General features: G+C 52.5%; 1 pseudogene; it reads left to right on the top strand.

The window, feature by feature from the left end:
* Positions 1 to 14362, top strand: part of LOC135515385 (E3 ubiquitin-protein ligase pellino homolog 1-like) — a 25943-nt pseudogene extending 11581 nt beyond the window's left edge.
* The last annotated feature ends 1060 nt before the right edge of the window (positions 14363 to 15422 follow it).

Genomic DNA, 15422 nt, shown 5'->3' with positions numbered 1-15422 from the left:
CCCTTCTCTCTCCCCCTTCTCTCTCTCTCCCTTCTCTCTCTCTCCCTTCTCTCTCTCTCCCCTTCTCTCTCTCCACTTCTCTCTCTCCCCATTCTCTCTCTTCCACCTTCTCTATCACCCTTCTCTCTCCCCTCCTTCTCTCTCTCCACTTCTCTCTCCCCCTTCTCTCTCTTCCCCCTTCTCTCTCCCCCTTCTCTCTATCCCCCTTCTCTCTCTCGCTCCCCCTTCCCTCTCTCTCCCCTTCTCTCTCTCCCCTTCCCTCTCTCTCCCCTTCTCTCTCTCCCCTTCTCTCTCTCCCCTTCCCTCTCTCTCCCCTTCTCTCTCTCCCCTTCTCTCTCTCCCCCTTCTTTCTCTCCCCCTTCTCTCTCTGCCCCTTCCCTCTCTCTCCCCTCTCTCTCTCCCCTTTCTCTCTTTCCCCCTTCTCTCTCGCCCCCTTCTCTCTCCCCCTTCTATTTCGCTCCCCTTCTCTCTCCTCCTTCTCTCTCCCCTTCTCTCTCTCCCCTTCTCTCTTTCCCCCTTCTCTCTCTCCCCCTTCTCTCTCTCCCCCTTCTCTCTCGCCTCACTTCTCTCCCTCCCCCTTCTCTCTCTCCCCCTTCTCTCTCTCCCCTTCTCTCTCTCCCCCTTCTCTCTCTCCCCACTTCTCTCTCGCCTCACTTCTCTCTCTCCCCCTTCTCTCTCTCCCAGCTGTGAGCCCACGTTGTGGCTGGTGGGCATGGTTTTGGAGGGTAGCTCAGAGGCCCTGTGTCCCCCACCCTCTCTGGAGCTGCGCCCGTCCTGCAACAAGAGCCCCCCGGGTTCATGTTCCACGCCCCACGACGGACTCTTCACCGGGGACAAGGAGCCCATCAAGTATGGGGAGCTCATGGTTCTAGGGTGGGTTATCTACCTGTCCCTCTGATGTGTGTGGTGGAGATGTGTGGTGGTGAAGGCTGTGATTGTGAGTGCATGTGTGTACGTGTGTGGCTGTGACGTTGTGTGTGTGTGTGTGTGTGTATGTGTGTGTGTTTGCTCATGTGTCTTCATTAGTGGTTGATATGTACAACAGTTGGTCCATTTGCCATAACATTCATCCCATTCCAGACTGTTTGACGAACAGCATGCCCTAAGAAAGCGTATTTTATATGGGGTTTCAAGTCTGAGTGGTTGTGTGTACAATAGACTTGTGTGTACCTTAAGACATGATTTGAAAACACTATTCATCCTACCTACTTTACAAAGATGTCAATAAAATACTGCGCCATGGGGCAGAATAAGAAAATGACACCCTCAACGAGAGAGAGAGAGAGATCCACCACTATCGTGTTCATGAGAATGTCCCCTTTCCACAGTGGGGCCACATTAGTTTGTAGGCCAAACAGTTGGGACAAAACAAACAGAAGTTGGCACAGCGACGGGTCTTGTTGGGGTCGTACCGCTGTAGGTTGGCACAGCGACGGGTCTTGTTGGGGTCGTACCGCTGTAGGTTGGCACAGCGACGGGTTTTGTTGGGGTCGTACCGCTGTAGGTTGGCACAACGACGGGTCTTGTTGTGGTCGCACCGCTGTAGGTTGGCACAACGACGGGTCTTGTTGGGGTCGTACCGCTGTAGGTTGGCACAACGACGGGTCTTGTTGGGGTCGTACCACTGTAGGTTGGCACAGCGACGGGTCTTGTTGGGGTCGTACCGCTGTAGGTTGGCACAACGACGGGTCTTGTTGGGGTCGTACCGCTGTAGGTTGGCACAGCGACGGGTCTTGTTGGGGTCATACCGCTGTAGGTTGGCACAACGACGGGTCTTGTTGGGGTCGTACCGCTGTAGGTTGGCACAACGACGGGTCTTGTTGGGGTCGTACCGCTGTAGGTTGGCACAGCGACGGGTCTTGTTGGGGTCGTACCGCTGTAGGTTGGCACAGCGACGGGTCTTGTTGGGGTCGTACCGCTGTAGGTTGGCACAACGACGGGTCTTGTTGGGGTCGTACCGCTGTAGGTTGGCACAACGACGGGTCTTGTTGGGGTCGTACCGCTGTAGGTTGGCACAACGACGGGTCTTGTTGGGGTTGTACCGCTGTAGGTTGGCACAGCGACGGGTCTTGTTGGGGTCGTACCGCTGTAGGTTGGCACAACAACGGGTCTTGTTGGGGTCGTACTGCTGTAGGTTGGCACAACGACGGGTCTTGATGGGGTCGTACCGCTGTAGGTTGGTACAACGACGGGTCTTGTTGGGGTCGTACCGCTGTAGGTTGGCACAGCGACGGGTCTTGTTGGGGTCGTACCGCTGTAGGTTGGCACAACGACGGGTCATGTTGGGGTCGTACCGCTGTAGGTTGGCACAGCGACGGGTCTTGTTGGGGTCGTACCGCTGTAGGTTGGCACAGCGACGGGTCTTGTTGGGGTCGTACCGCTGTAGATAAGGAATGTCACTGACATATCTCTAGCTTAAATTGATGGATTTTTTTATTATGTTACTTTGGCGCACTGGTGTGGCAATAGATTTGAGGCGGTTTTAACAGTGTATTGCCAGCTGCACACATTTTGTGATCCCTATCCAATCATGACATAGACAGCTAATAGAATTTACTCAGACTAACCTACATTAGGAATATTCCCCTTAGAACCCAAGGATTATGGATTGAGATTCAGTACATTTGGTCCAGGTTTAAAAGGATAATTCGCGCCAAAACTAAACCCAATGGCCCAAAACTGGTTGAATCAACATTGTTTTCACGTCAATTCAACAACCCGAAAATCTATGTGATGATGTTCACCCAACTTTTAAACTAAATCCAATGACGTGGTCATTGTTTTGGTTGATTTCACGTATAATTCACATTAGTTGACAACTCAACCAGATGTAAATCAACACTAAAAGTTGAAATGACGTCTGTGCCCAGTGTCACATGTTTTAATCCCTCAGCAGTAGTCTAGAGTCTACTTCTCATTTCACATCACTTAGTTGTGTAGATCCCACTATATATAATAGGATAAAACTGCAAGCCTCAATCCCAACTGAATGGAATATAGGCAACTATCTAATGAAAGTGTATATTTTGTCCATGTTGAATATTGGATACGTGTTTTCTATGACCCATACTGTACTCAGGCACAATGGTTCCTTGGCCAATGGGGACAAGGGACGGAGGAGAAGTCGCCTGGCCCTCTACAAGAGACCCAAAGCCAACGGGGTCAAACCTGATGTCATCCACAATGTCTCTACCCCTCTGGTGTCAAAGGTGAGAGGTCACATTATAATTATACAGTCTTCCACGGTATTAAACACTGTCTATAAAATGTTTGCTGCAGGAATGAGTAGTACATATATACGACTATGTTTATTAACTCTTACCATGTGTGGTACTAAAACATTTCCAAACTGTAATGCCCTTTCCTAAGTAGCTGGCTATATGACCTGGTTCCTGTGTATGTGTGTGTTCTGCATCGACAGGCTCTCAGCAACAAAAGCCAGCACAGCATCTCCTACACCTTGTCCAGGAGTCACTCGGTCATTGTAGAATACACCCATGACAGCAACACAGATATGTTTCAGGTGAGTCATCTTTAACATGACATGCCAACTCAGGCAGAGTCCCAAAGCTTCCGCAAAACAAGGACCGAGAAACTCACAACAGAGTATGAGACACCCTATTCCCTATGTGTTGCCGTTTGGGATCAACACAGTCGCAGCCTTTATTGCAGACTCCCCTGTTCTTGCCTACAAGCGACCCTGGTCCTAGTTCAGTTTGTACTTTATAGCATAACAACGGCCGTAGGAGTTGACTGTATGGCACAAACTGATCTGGGACCAGTCTACCTACACACTCACTGTGAGCTGATGTCACAGTTCATGGAAAATGCCATTTGTTGGCAGATGCCATAGGGATTGTTAGAAATGCAGAGTCAGGAGAAGACGGTGGTGGTGTCTGCTCCTCTCCTGTCCTCCCCTCCTTTCTCTCCCCTCTCCTCTCCTGTCCTCACCTCTTTTCTCTCCCCTCTCCTCTCCTGTCCTCCCCTCTTTTCTCTCCCCTCTCCTCTCCTGTCCTCCCCTCTTTTCTCTCCCCTCTCCTCTCCTGTCCTCCCTCCTTTCTCTCCCCTCTCCTCTCCTGTCCTCCCCTCCTTTCTCTCCCCTCTCCTCTCCTGTCCTCCCCTCCTTTCACTCCCCTCTCCTCTCCTGTCCTCCCCTCCTTTCTCTCCCCTCTCCTCTCCTGTCCTCCCCTCCTTTCTCTCCCTCTCCTCTCCTGTCCTCCCCTCCTTTCTCTCCCCTCTCCTCTCCTGTCCTCCCCTCCTTTCTCTCCCCTCTCCTCTCCTGTCCTCCCCTCCTTTCACTCCCCTCTCCTCTCCTGTCCTCCCCTCCTTTCTCTCCCCTCTCCTCTCCTGTCCTCCCCTCCTTTCTCTCCCCTCTCCTCTCCTGTCCTCCCCTCCTTTCTCTCCCCTCTCCTCTCCTGTCCTCCCCTCCTTTCTCTCTGCTCTCCTGTCCTCCCCTCCTTTCTCTCTCCTCTCCTCTCCTGTCCTCCCCTCCTTTCTCTCCCCTCTCCTCTCCTGTCCTCCCATCCTTTCTCTCCCCTCTCCTCTCCTGTCCTCCCCTCCTTTCTCTCCCCTCTCCTCTCCTGTCCTCCCCTCCTTTCTCTCCCCTCTCCTCTCCTGTCCTCCCCTCTTTTCTCTCCCCTCTCCTCTCCTGTCCTCCCCTCCTTTCTCTCCCCTCTCCTCTCCTGTCCTCCCCTCTTTTCTCTCCCCTCTCCTCTCCTGTCCTCCCCTCTTTTCTCTCCCCTCTCCTCTCCTGTCCTCCCCTCTTTTCTCTCCCCTCTCCTCTCCTGTCCTCCCCTCTTTTCTCCCCCTCTCTCCCCTCCCATCCCCTCTCCTCTCCTGTCCTCCCCTCTTTTCTCTCCCCTCTCCTCTCCTGTCCTCCCCTCCTTTCTCTCCCCTCTCCTCTCCTGTCCTCCCCTCCTTTCTCTCCCCTCTCCTCTCCTGTCCTCCCCTCTTTTCTCTCCCCTCTCCTCTCCTGTCCTCCCCTCTTTTCTCTCTCCTCTCCTCTCCTGTCCTCCCCTCTTTTCTCTCCCCTCTCCTCTCCTGTCCTCCCCTCTTTTCTCTCTCCTCTCCTCTCCTGTCCTCCCCTCTTTTCTCTCTCCTCTCCTCTCCTCCCATCCGATATCTATCTCTCTTATCCCTGTGATGAATGTGGAGTCCCAACTCCTGCAGACTGAATGGATTGGAGGGGCTGCAGGCTGCAGGGCTGGAATGCTTCAAGGCTGCAGTGAGCCCATCTGTTCCTCTGTCAGCTCTCTCTCCAACCAGGGGCTGTGATGAGGCTGACATTTTATCTCCTGGCATCCTGGCAGGGAGCTGATAGGAAATTGAACTTTTTGATGAGAAATTGGGCTTGGGACAGGCTTGTTTAATGAAATGTTGTGGGCATTTGTCCACTGTGCCCCAGACAATATCATGACATCAGTGGGATTGAAATGGAATTGGGTCTTTTTACCTCCCTCCTCCCTAATGACATATTTCCACTCATATACATGTTATTCTATTCATGACCCTACACCTCCCTACACCACCCTACTCCTCCCTACTCCTTCCTAACCACCCTACTCCTCCCTATACCACCCTACTCCTCCCTACTCTACCTACTCCTCCCCACTCCACCCTACTCCCCCATATACCTCCCTACTCCACCCTACTCCTCTCTACATAACCCTACTCCTTCCTACTCCTCCCTACACCACCTTACTCCTCCCTACTCCTCCCTACACCACCCTACTCCTCCCTACTCCTCCCTACTCCACCCTACTCCACCCTACTCCTCCCTACTCCGCCCTACTCCACCCTACTCCTCCCTATACCACCCTACTCCTCCCTACTCCACCCTACTCCTCCCTACACCTCCCTAAACCACTACCTCCCTACTACCACCCTACTCCTCCCTACACCCCCTCCCTACTACCACCCTACTCCTCCCTACTCCCTACTCCTCCCTACTCCACCCTACTCCTCCCTACTCCACCCTACTCCTACCACCCTACTCCTCCCTACTACTCCCACACCCTACTCCTCCCTCCTACCACCCTACTCCTCCCCTACTATACCACCCTACTCCTCCCTACTCCTCCCTACACCACCCTACTCCACCCTACACCACCCTACTCCTCCCTACTCCTCCCTACTCCACCCTACTCCTCCCTATACCACCCTACTCCTCCCTACTCCACCCTACTCCACCCTACACCACCCTACTCCTCCCTACTCCACCCTACTCCACCCTACACCACCCTACTCCTCCCTACTACTCCCTACTCCACCCTACTCCTCCCTATACCACCCTACTCCTCCCTACTCCACCCTACTCCTCCCTACACCACCCTACTCCTCCCTACACCTCCCTACTCCACCCTACTCCTCCCTACACCACCCTACTCCTCCCTACTCCTCCCTACTCCACCCTACTCCTCCCTACTCCTCCCTACTCCTCCCCACCCTACTCTCCCACTCCACCCTACTCCTCCCTACTCCCACTACCACCCTACTACTCCCTTACTCCACCCCACACACCCCCTACTTTACTCCACACTGCTACACCCTACTCCCTACTCCTCTCCCTACTCACTCCTACTACACTGCTCCACCCTACTCCTCCCTACTACTCCTCCCCTACTCCACCCTACCCTACTCCTCCACTACACTCCCACCCTACTACTCCACTCCCTCCCTACTATTCCACCCTACTCCTCCCTACTCCCCTCCCCACATCACCCTACTCCTCCCACTCCTCCCTACACCACCCTACTCCTCCCCTACCCTACTCCCAACTCCACCCTACACCACCCTACTCCTCCCTAGTCCTCCCTACTCCACCCTACTCCTCCCTACTCCACCCTACTCACCCACCCTACTCCACCCTACTCCAACCTACTCCCACTCCTCCCAAACTACTCCATCTTACTCCACCCTACTACACCCTACTCCTCCCTACTCCCTACTCCACACTCCCTACTCCACCCTACTCCACCCTACTCCACCCTACACCCTACTCCCACACTACTCCACTCTACTCCACTCTACTCCACACTGCTCTACACTACTCCACACTGCTCCACTCTACTCCACACTGCTCCTCCACTCTACTCCACTCTGCTCCTCCACTACTCCACTCTGCTACTCCACCCTACTCCACTCCCTACTCCACCCTACTCCACACTGCTCTACTCTACTCCACTCCACTCTACTCCACACTGCTCTACACTACTCCACTTCTACTCTACTCCACACTATTCCACACTACTCCTCCCTACTCCTCCCCTACATCACCCTACTCCACACCTCCCTACTCCTCCCTACACCACCCTACTCCTCCCTACTCCACCCTACCCTTCCTACACCTCCCTACTGCCTCACTATCCACTCACCTACTCCACACTATTCCCTACTCCTCCCTACTCCTCTCTACATCACCCTACTCCTCCCTACTCCTCCCTACACCACCCTACTCCTCCCTACTCCACCCTACTCCTCCCTACACCACCCTACTCCTCCCTACTCCTCCCTATACCACCCTACTCCTCCCTACGCCTCCCAACTCCACCCTACACCACCCTACTCCTCCCTAGTCCTCCCTACTCCACCCTACTCCTCCCTACTCCACCCTACTCCACCCTACTCCACCCTACTCCAACCTACTCCACACTGCTACAAACTACTCCATCTTACTCCACCCTGCTACACCCTACTCTACTTTACTCCACACTGCTACACCCTACTCCACCCTACTACACACTACTCCACACTACTCCACTCTACTCCACTCTACTCCACACTGCTCTACACTACTCCACACTGCTCCACTCTACTCCACACTGCTCCACACTGCTCCACTCTACTCCACTCTGCTCCACACTACTCCACTCTACTCCACCCTACTCCACACTGCTCTACTCTACTCCACTCCACTCTACTCCACACTGCTCTACACTACTCCACTCTACTCTACTCCACACTATTCCACACTACTCCTCCCTACTCCTCCCCACATCACCCTACTCCTCCCTACTCCTCCCTACACCACCCTACTCCTCCCTACTCCACCCTACTCCTTCCTACACCACCCTACTCCTCCCTACACCACCCTACTCCTCCCTACTCCTCCCTACACCACCCTACTCCAACCTACTCCACACTGCTACACCCTACTCCACACTATTCCACACTGCTACACCCTACTCCACCCTGCTACACCCTACTCCACACTACTCTACCCTACTCCACACTACTCCACCCTGCTACACACTACTCCATCTTACTCCACTCTACTCCACACTGCTCCACCCTACTCCACCCTACTCCAACCTACTCCACCCCACTCCACCCTACTCCAACCTACTCCACACTGCTCCACACTGCTACACACTCCTCCATCTTACTCCACCCTGCTACACCCTACTCCACACTACTCCACACTGCTACACACTACTCCACTCCACTCTACTCCACTCTACTCCACCCTACTACACACTACTCCACACTGCTCCACTCTACTCCACACTGCTCCACACTGCTCCACACTGCTCCACTCTACTCCACACTACTCCACCCTACTCCACCCTACTACACACTACTCCACACTGCTCCACTCTACTCCACTCTACTCCACACTGCTCCACTCTGCTCCACACTGCTCCATTCTACTCCACACTACTCTACACTGCTCCACTCTGCTCCACACTGCTCCACTCTACTCCACTTTACTCCACCCTACTCCACTCTACTCCACACTGCTCCACTCTACTCCACACTGCTCTACACTGCTCTACACCACTCCACTCTACTCCACTCTACTCCACACTGCTCCACTCTACTCCACCGTACTCCACTCTACTCCACACTGCTCCACTCTACTCCACTCTACTCCACTCTACTCCACACTGCTCTACACCACTCCACTCTACTCCACTCTACTCCACACTGCTCCACTCTGCTCCACACTGCTCCATTCTACTCCACACTACTGTACACTGCTCCACTCTACTCCACTTTACTCCACCCTACTCCACTCTACTTCACCCTACTCCACTCTACTCCACACTGCTCCACTCTACTCCACTCTACTCCACACTGCTCTACACCACTCCACTCTACTTCACTCTACTCCACACTGCTCCACTCTACTCCACGGTACTCCACTCTACTCCACACTGCTCCACTCTACTCCACTCTACTCCACTCTACTCCACACTGCTCTACACCACTCCACTCTACTCCACTCTACTCCACACTGCTCCACTCTGCTCCACACTACTCTACACTACTCCACTCTACTTCACCCTACTCCACACTGCTCTACACTACTCCACTCTATTCTGCTGTACTTTATTGTATAATTCTATGAACCATCTCCTATGTTCTATCTCCTATGTTCTATCACTTATGTTCTATCGCCTATGTTCTATCACTTATGTTCTATCACTTATGTTCTATCTCTTTCGATCTCCCTCAACAGATCGGGCGTTCTACAGAGAACATGATTGACTTTGTGGTGACGGACACGGCAGGCAGCAGCACCAGTGGTGGTGGGGGGCAGGGCCCGGGGGCGGGGCCAGGGGGCGTGGCCAGGGGGCAGGGCCAGGGTGCGGTGGGCGAGGGGGCGGAGGAGGAGGGCAGTCGGTCCAGAGCACAATATCCCGCTATGCGTGCCGTATCATGTGCGAACGCAGCGCCCCGTACACGGCCCGCATCTACGCCGCCGGCTTCGACTCCTCCAAAAACATCTTCCTGGGGGTGAGTCATCGCGGTGACGACTACAGTGTGAGTGACAGCATGGGCGACATCACACCCGTTGATGTCATCGTTATGTGTGATATACTGTGGAGACGAATCAGGGCGGAAGTGGTGGTGTGGAGGAGTTGTAAGTGACTGTGTGAATCGTCACCCTGTGATCTGCTTCTTGGGAATGTTTTGTCGAGGTATATATTCATGCACAGCCTTCTGTACTGGACAAACCCATTAGCACTCTGGTGTCCCCATCTTAAACACAAACACCTCTGGTCTCCACAGGAGGTTGGTGGCACCTTAATTGGGGAGGATGGGAACGTGGTAATGGCTGGAGTGGAATTGTATCAAATGCACCATTCCATTCACTCCGTTCCAGTCATTATTATGAGCTGATCTCACAGCAGCCTCCACTGACATTGTACGCTGAGAGTCGGGAAGCAAGTTCAGGGAGTTGGTGTTTTAAATGCACCATAATACAAACCAAGACCCACTAACAGCACACAGACATGAAACAGAAACAATGAGGCCTGGGGAAGGAACCAAAGGGAGTGACATATATAGGGAAGGTAATCAGGGAAGTGATGGACTCCAGGTGAGTCTGATGACGCACAGGTGCGCGTAACGATGGTGATTGGCGTGCACCATAACGAGCAGCCTGGTGACCTAGAGTCCGGAGAGGGAGCACACGTAGCAAACACACATACACACTGCTCTGGTGTTGGGCATCTTTTTCGCCTTAGTGCTTAGGGCTTCTCACGGTTGGCCCAGCTCCCAGCCACAGAAACAGCCCGCGCCTGCACTTTGTTTAAAGATCAACAGTACTATCAACGGTAATTATCAATAAACACACGTCCGGGATGGACAAGACACATTTGCTTTGTCAGGCTCTAAGGGCCACAACTCTTTTAATGGATCGGATTTATGACAGCATTGTTGGATGCTATACACACACACACACACACACACACACACACACACACACACACACACACACACACACTGCAGGGAAATGGGAATAGTGGGAATCAAGGAGCTGTGATTAAATTGTTATGAATGCATGTTATGTGTGTGTGCAAACACTTGTGTCTGCCTGTGTTTGAGTGTGAGTTTGCTGAAAACCGCTCCAATCAGCAAACACAACAATCGACTGGCACAAAATCACAGTGCAGTGGTCCAGTGTCATGAAGTAGGGGGTGGGTGGGTTGCTTGCTTGCTTACTCATTGACAAAATAAGCTTTTGATCCATTCCTGGCAGAGACACTCAGTTCTCCCCCTCCCCTGCCCTCTCCCATACCATGGAATGAGCTATTGAAGGGGTTCTGCAAGATTAATTTGTAAACGGAGAGACAGAGAGTTGGCAAGGGGAGAGACAGGGAGGCCAGTGGGGGGGAGGGAGGAAAAGAGAGGGGGGGGGAGAGAGGGAGGGAGGGCATTGTCATTGTGGAAGACATTGGAGGCAGGAGTCCAGCAGTACTCATCTGCATCAATGGGAGCCAGAGTCATAGTCAGACACACTGTACTGCCACTGACCTCCACTAGCACTTGATTATGAGGGGCAGGAAGGGCGGCCATATTGGATTGGATTAAGGAAGGAGGTAATGTTTCTTTTAAAGTTTGTCCTGGGGATGAATACTGCATCCTGTGCCAACAGTGACCAATGACAGGATAGTTAATACACCAAATGCAGTTATTAATTATGATACATGCAGTTGTGATACATTATATGTGTTTTAGTGAATATAACACAAGAAGGCTGTTTATTCTGAAAATGGTTTAACTGACTACAGCCAGAGAGGCGAGAGGGAAAACTGAGCCCAAAATCGTTTTATTTTTTTAAAATGTATTTTTTGCTCACCAAGCGAGGAATTTGAGAGCGTGTCGAATTTGGTTGAGAAAAAATAGATGGCATATTTGCTCAAATGTAAGTTTCATAGTGGTTAGGTTTGTGCCTGTTGTTCACACCCGTATCTGCCCTTTCATTGGCTAGAATGGTCCCACCTGATCTTGCCTCCTGCCCTGCCTTCAAGCTGACACAAAATTATGCCGTTGATGACAATTATAGTGTGACTTCACACTTTGTGAGATAAAAAGTCAACCCACAAGGACAATGTTACCAAGTCATGACATAATTGTGACATAACATCCAGATGACTAACCCAACTATAGAGACTTAACTCATCTCAGCTTCGTAGCATGTCGTCGGTGCACGGCTATGCTAAACATACAGCTAGAGAACTGGATAATAGCTGAAGAGTTGCTAGCTGCTGTCAATGAAACGCAGGCTGAATAACCTCCTCTATACTATAACTGGCACACACAATGTCCTTGGCAGAAAGCGGGGTCAGGCAGGCGGCTTGGCACACTGCTAGTGTGGAGGTGGAGAGAGAGGGATGGAAAGAGAGAGAGGGGATTTGTAAAAAAATATAATGACGTACATTTACTGTAAAGCTTATACAATATTACTGGTTGAATGGCTTGCAGTCGTGACTGCTTTGAATTCTATGTCCACTGACAGAATATCAGAGAACACAGCCGCTGGAGGGATTGAATGCCCTGAAATGTTTGTGTGTGTGTGTGTGCATCTCAGTATAGCAGTCCTACTCTGTGCTAAATATAGAAGTACAAAAAAGCAATGCTTGCTGTTTTTTTCTCCCCCTCTTTCTCTATTTGCCCCAGCCCCTCTCTCTCTCTTTCTTTTTTTTCTCTTCCACTCTCTTTCTCGCTCTACCTCCCTCCCCTCTTGATCTCTCTATCTGCCTCTATCATCACTATCCCTTACCTTGGCTCTTTGTCTGTCTCTTTGTGTGCGGGGGCGGGTCTCTCAGGAGCGGGCTGCCAAATGGCGGACGTCGGACGGCTTGATGGACGGCCTGACCACCAATGGCGTGCTGGTGATGCACCCGGCGGGGGAGTTTGTGTCTGAGCCGGCGCCGGGCGTGTGGCGGGAGATCTCGGTGTGTGGGAACGTCTTTGCCCTGCGGGAGACACGCTCGGCCCAGCAGAGGGGAACATTGGTGAGAGGGGGGTCATCAGTGGTAAGGGGGGGGGGGGGAATAAAGCCTCAAACCTGTCTGATTATCAGGACTACTGGAATCAATTGATGAGACTCTTGATGGTATGTGAATCATTTTATTAGATAATTGATGGTATGTGAATCATTTGATTAGATTGTTGATGGTATGTGAATCATTTGATTAGACTCTTGATGGTATGTGAATCATGGCTTTAATGTCTATGGGATGATCACAGTGCCATCAAGTGGTTGTTGGGAAGGGAAATAAAATTCCAAACACCGAAAAAGGAAACAACATATGCAAATAGTTATGGGTTTGTCAGTTACAGTATTTTCTGGGCTTGTTTACTAATCCCCCCCCTATCCCTCCTCCCCCTCCCTTCCTCCCCCTATCCCTCCTCCCTCTCCCTTCCTCCCCATATCCCTCCTCCCCCTATCCCCCCTCCCCCTCCCTTCCTCCCCCTATCCCTCCTCCCTCTCCCTTCCTCCCCATATCCCTCCTCCCCCTATCCCTCCTTCCTCCCCCGATCCCTCCTCCCTCTCCCTTCCTCCCCCTCCCCTCCTCCCCCTATCCCTCCTCCCTCTCCCTTCCTCTCCCTTCCTCCCCCTATCCCTCCCCTCCCCCTCCTCCCCCTATCCCTCTCCCCCTCCTCCCCCTATCCCTCCTCCCCCCCTCCCCTCATCCCTCCTCCCCCTTCCCCTCCCCCTCCTCCCCCTATCCCTCTCCCCCTCCCCCTCCCCCCCTATCCCTCCTCCCCCCTCCTCCTCCCTCTCCCTTCCTCCCCCTCCCCCTCCCCTCCTCCCCAGGTGGAGAACGAGTCCAACACCCTGCAGGACGGCTCTCTGATCGACCTGTGCGGCGCAACCCTTCTGTGGCGTACCCCGTCGGGCCTGCGCCGCACCCCCACCCTCAAGCAGCTGGAGACCCTCCGCCAGGAGCTGAATGCTGCACGGCCCCAGTGCCCCGTGGGTTTCAACACCCTGGCCTTCCCCAGCCTGGCCCGGCGAGAGATTGTGGACAAGAAGCAGCCCTGGGTCTATGTCAACTGTGGTCACGTCCACGGCTACCACAACTGGGGCTACCGGAAAGACAAGGGCCACAACGTGGGCCCTGGAGGGACAGCTCCGGCGAGCACCGGGGAAAGGGAGTGCCCCATGTGCCGGCGCGTGGGCCCCTACGTGCCCCTGTGGCTGGGCTGTGAGGGCGGGCTGTACCTGGACGCGGGCCCCCCGACCCACGCCTTCTGCCCCTGTGGCCACGTGTGTTCGGAAAAGACAGTGGCGGGCTGGAGCCAGATCCCGCTGCCGCACGGCACACACGCCTTCCACGCCGCATGCCCCTTCTGTGGCACCTGGCTGACAGGCGAGCACGGGCACATCAAACTCATCTTTCAGGGGCCCGTCGACTGAGCCTGCCCCTGGGGGGTGAGATAGAGAGCAGGGTGGAGGGAGGGTGGACTATGGAAAAGTCTAAAAGGAAACATGAAGGGATAATCATTGGAAAGACTGTTGAAATGAAGATGGACTGAACTGAAGATGTAAACGTGATGGAAGCAGATGAAGCATAAATGGTATTTAAGTTGTATTTGGGGAATATGTAAATAAAATGTGTTGAAATGAAAACATGACAAGTGTTTGTTGATTTTTGGATTACTTATTGTAGATAAAAGGCGTGAATAGGTTCATCGTCAGATTAATTGAACTGGTAAACTGGCTATGGTTTCATTGCCTGACCACTCATCCTGAATCGTGTGGAAAATAAACACTAGAGGGTGTGGCATTTGGCCGGAGCGGTGTGGATGGGTCGTCGGACAACCACTTTTAGTCAATCCAGATGAATCAGATCTAATGATGAAACCATCCATTGTGTATGATGGTGTTTACAGGTCTATAAACATGAGTTTTTTGAGCACTTGGTTCCTCATTGACTCAATGTTAGAGCTAGATCTGCTACATGTTTCTATCCTGGTGATTGACTCATTAAATCGGATTCATCAGGATGGGTCTGAAGCACCATGAGGGCTGACCTCCTACCAGGCCATTAGCCAATCAACAGCATCCTCAACAGCTTATTGATGACATGAGTGGTTATCATCCTCCACTTGAGGAAACCCATTCAGTGAGGTTTGATTTCAACCTACAGAACCTCCCTGTTTCTCTCTGTCTGTTTGGTCTCCCCCTGAGTAGTCTGGTACCCTGCTCCCTGTCTGCGGCGTCACCGCGCTATACATAACTCACTCAAGGTCAGCAGCGCCCTGCCACAACGACAGGAGGAGGGAGGGAGAGATGAAGGACAATGGGTCAGTTTCGTCATGAGAGATTCCACATAGGTCAGGGTCCTGGAGAGCTGATCTTGGATCAGACCCCCCCCCCGCACTTGTAATCTTACTTACTGTGATCTAAAATGCACTCAGCACTCCAGACGCTTTGTGAATACAGGCCCTGTTCAAAGACCGTATCACACTTTCAGATCAGTGCATATATCATTGAACTGATTTTGGACAATGTCCTAATTCTTAGCCTGACCGCGACTTAAGGATACGTGTCTAGACCATTGTCTGGCAGATGACTAAAAATAATGTATTTGGCATGTTTCACAAAACCTAATCGAATTCAAAATCCAAATATGAATTTCAGTACACAGACACACACGACTGCAATTCTCCATTGTAGTGAC

The sequence above is a fragment of the Oncorhynchus masou genome, chromosome 27 (genome assembly GCF_036934945.1).
Source record: "Oncorhynchus masou masou isolate Uvic2021 chromosome 27, UVic_Omas_1.1, whole genome shotgun sequence".
Taxonomy (NCBI): Eukaryota; Metazoa; Chordata; class Actinopteri; order Salmoniformes; family Salmonidae; genus Oncorhynchus; species Oncorhynchus masou.
The sequence above is the reverse complement of the archived record's forward strand: the minus strand, read 5'-3'. Positions and strand labels throughout refer to the sequence as shown.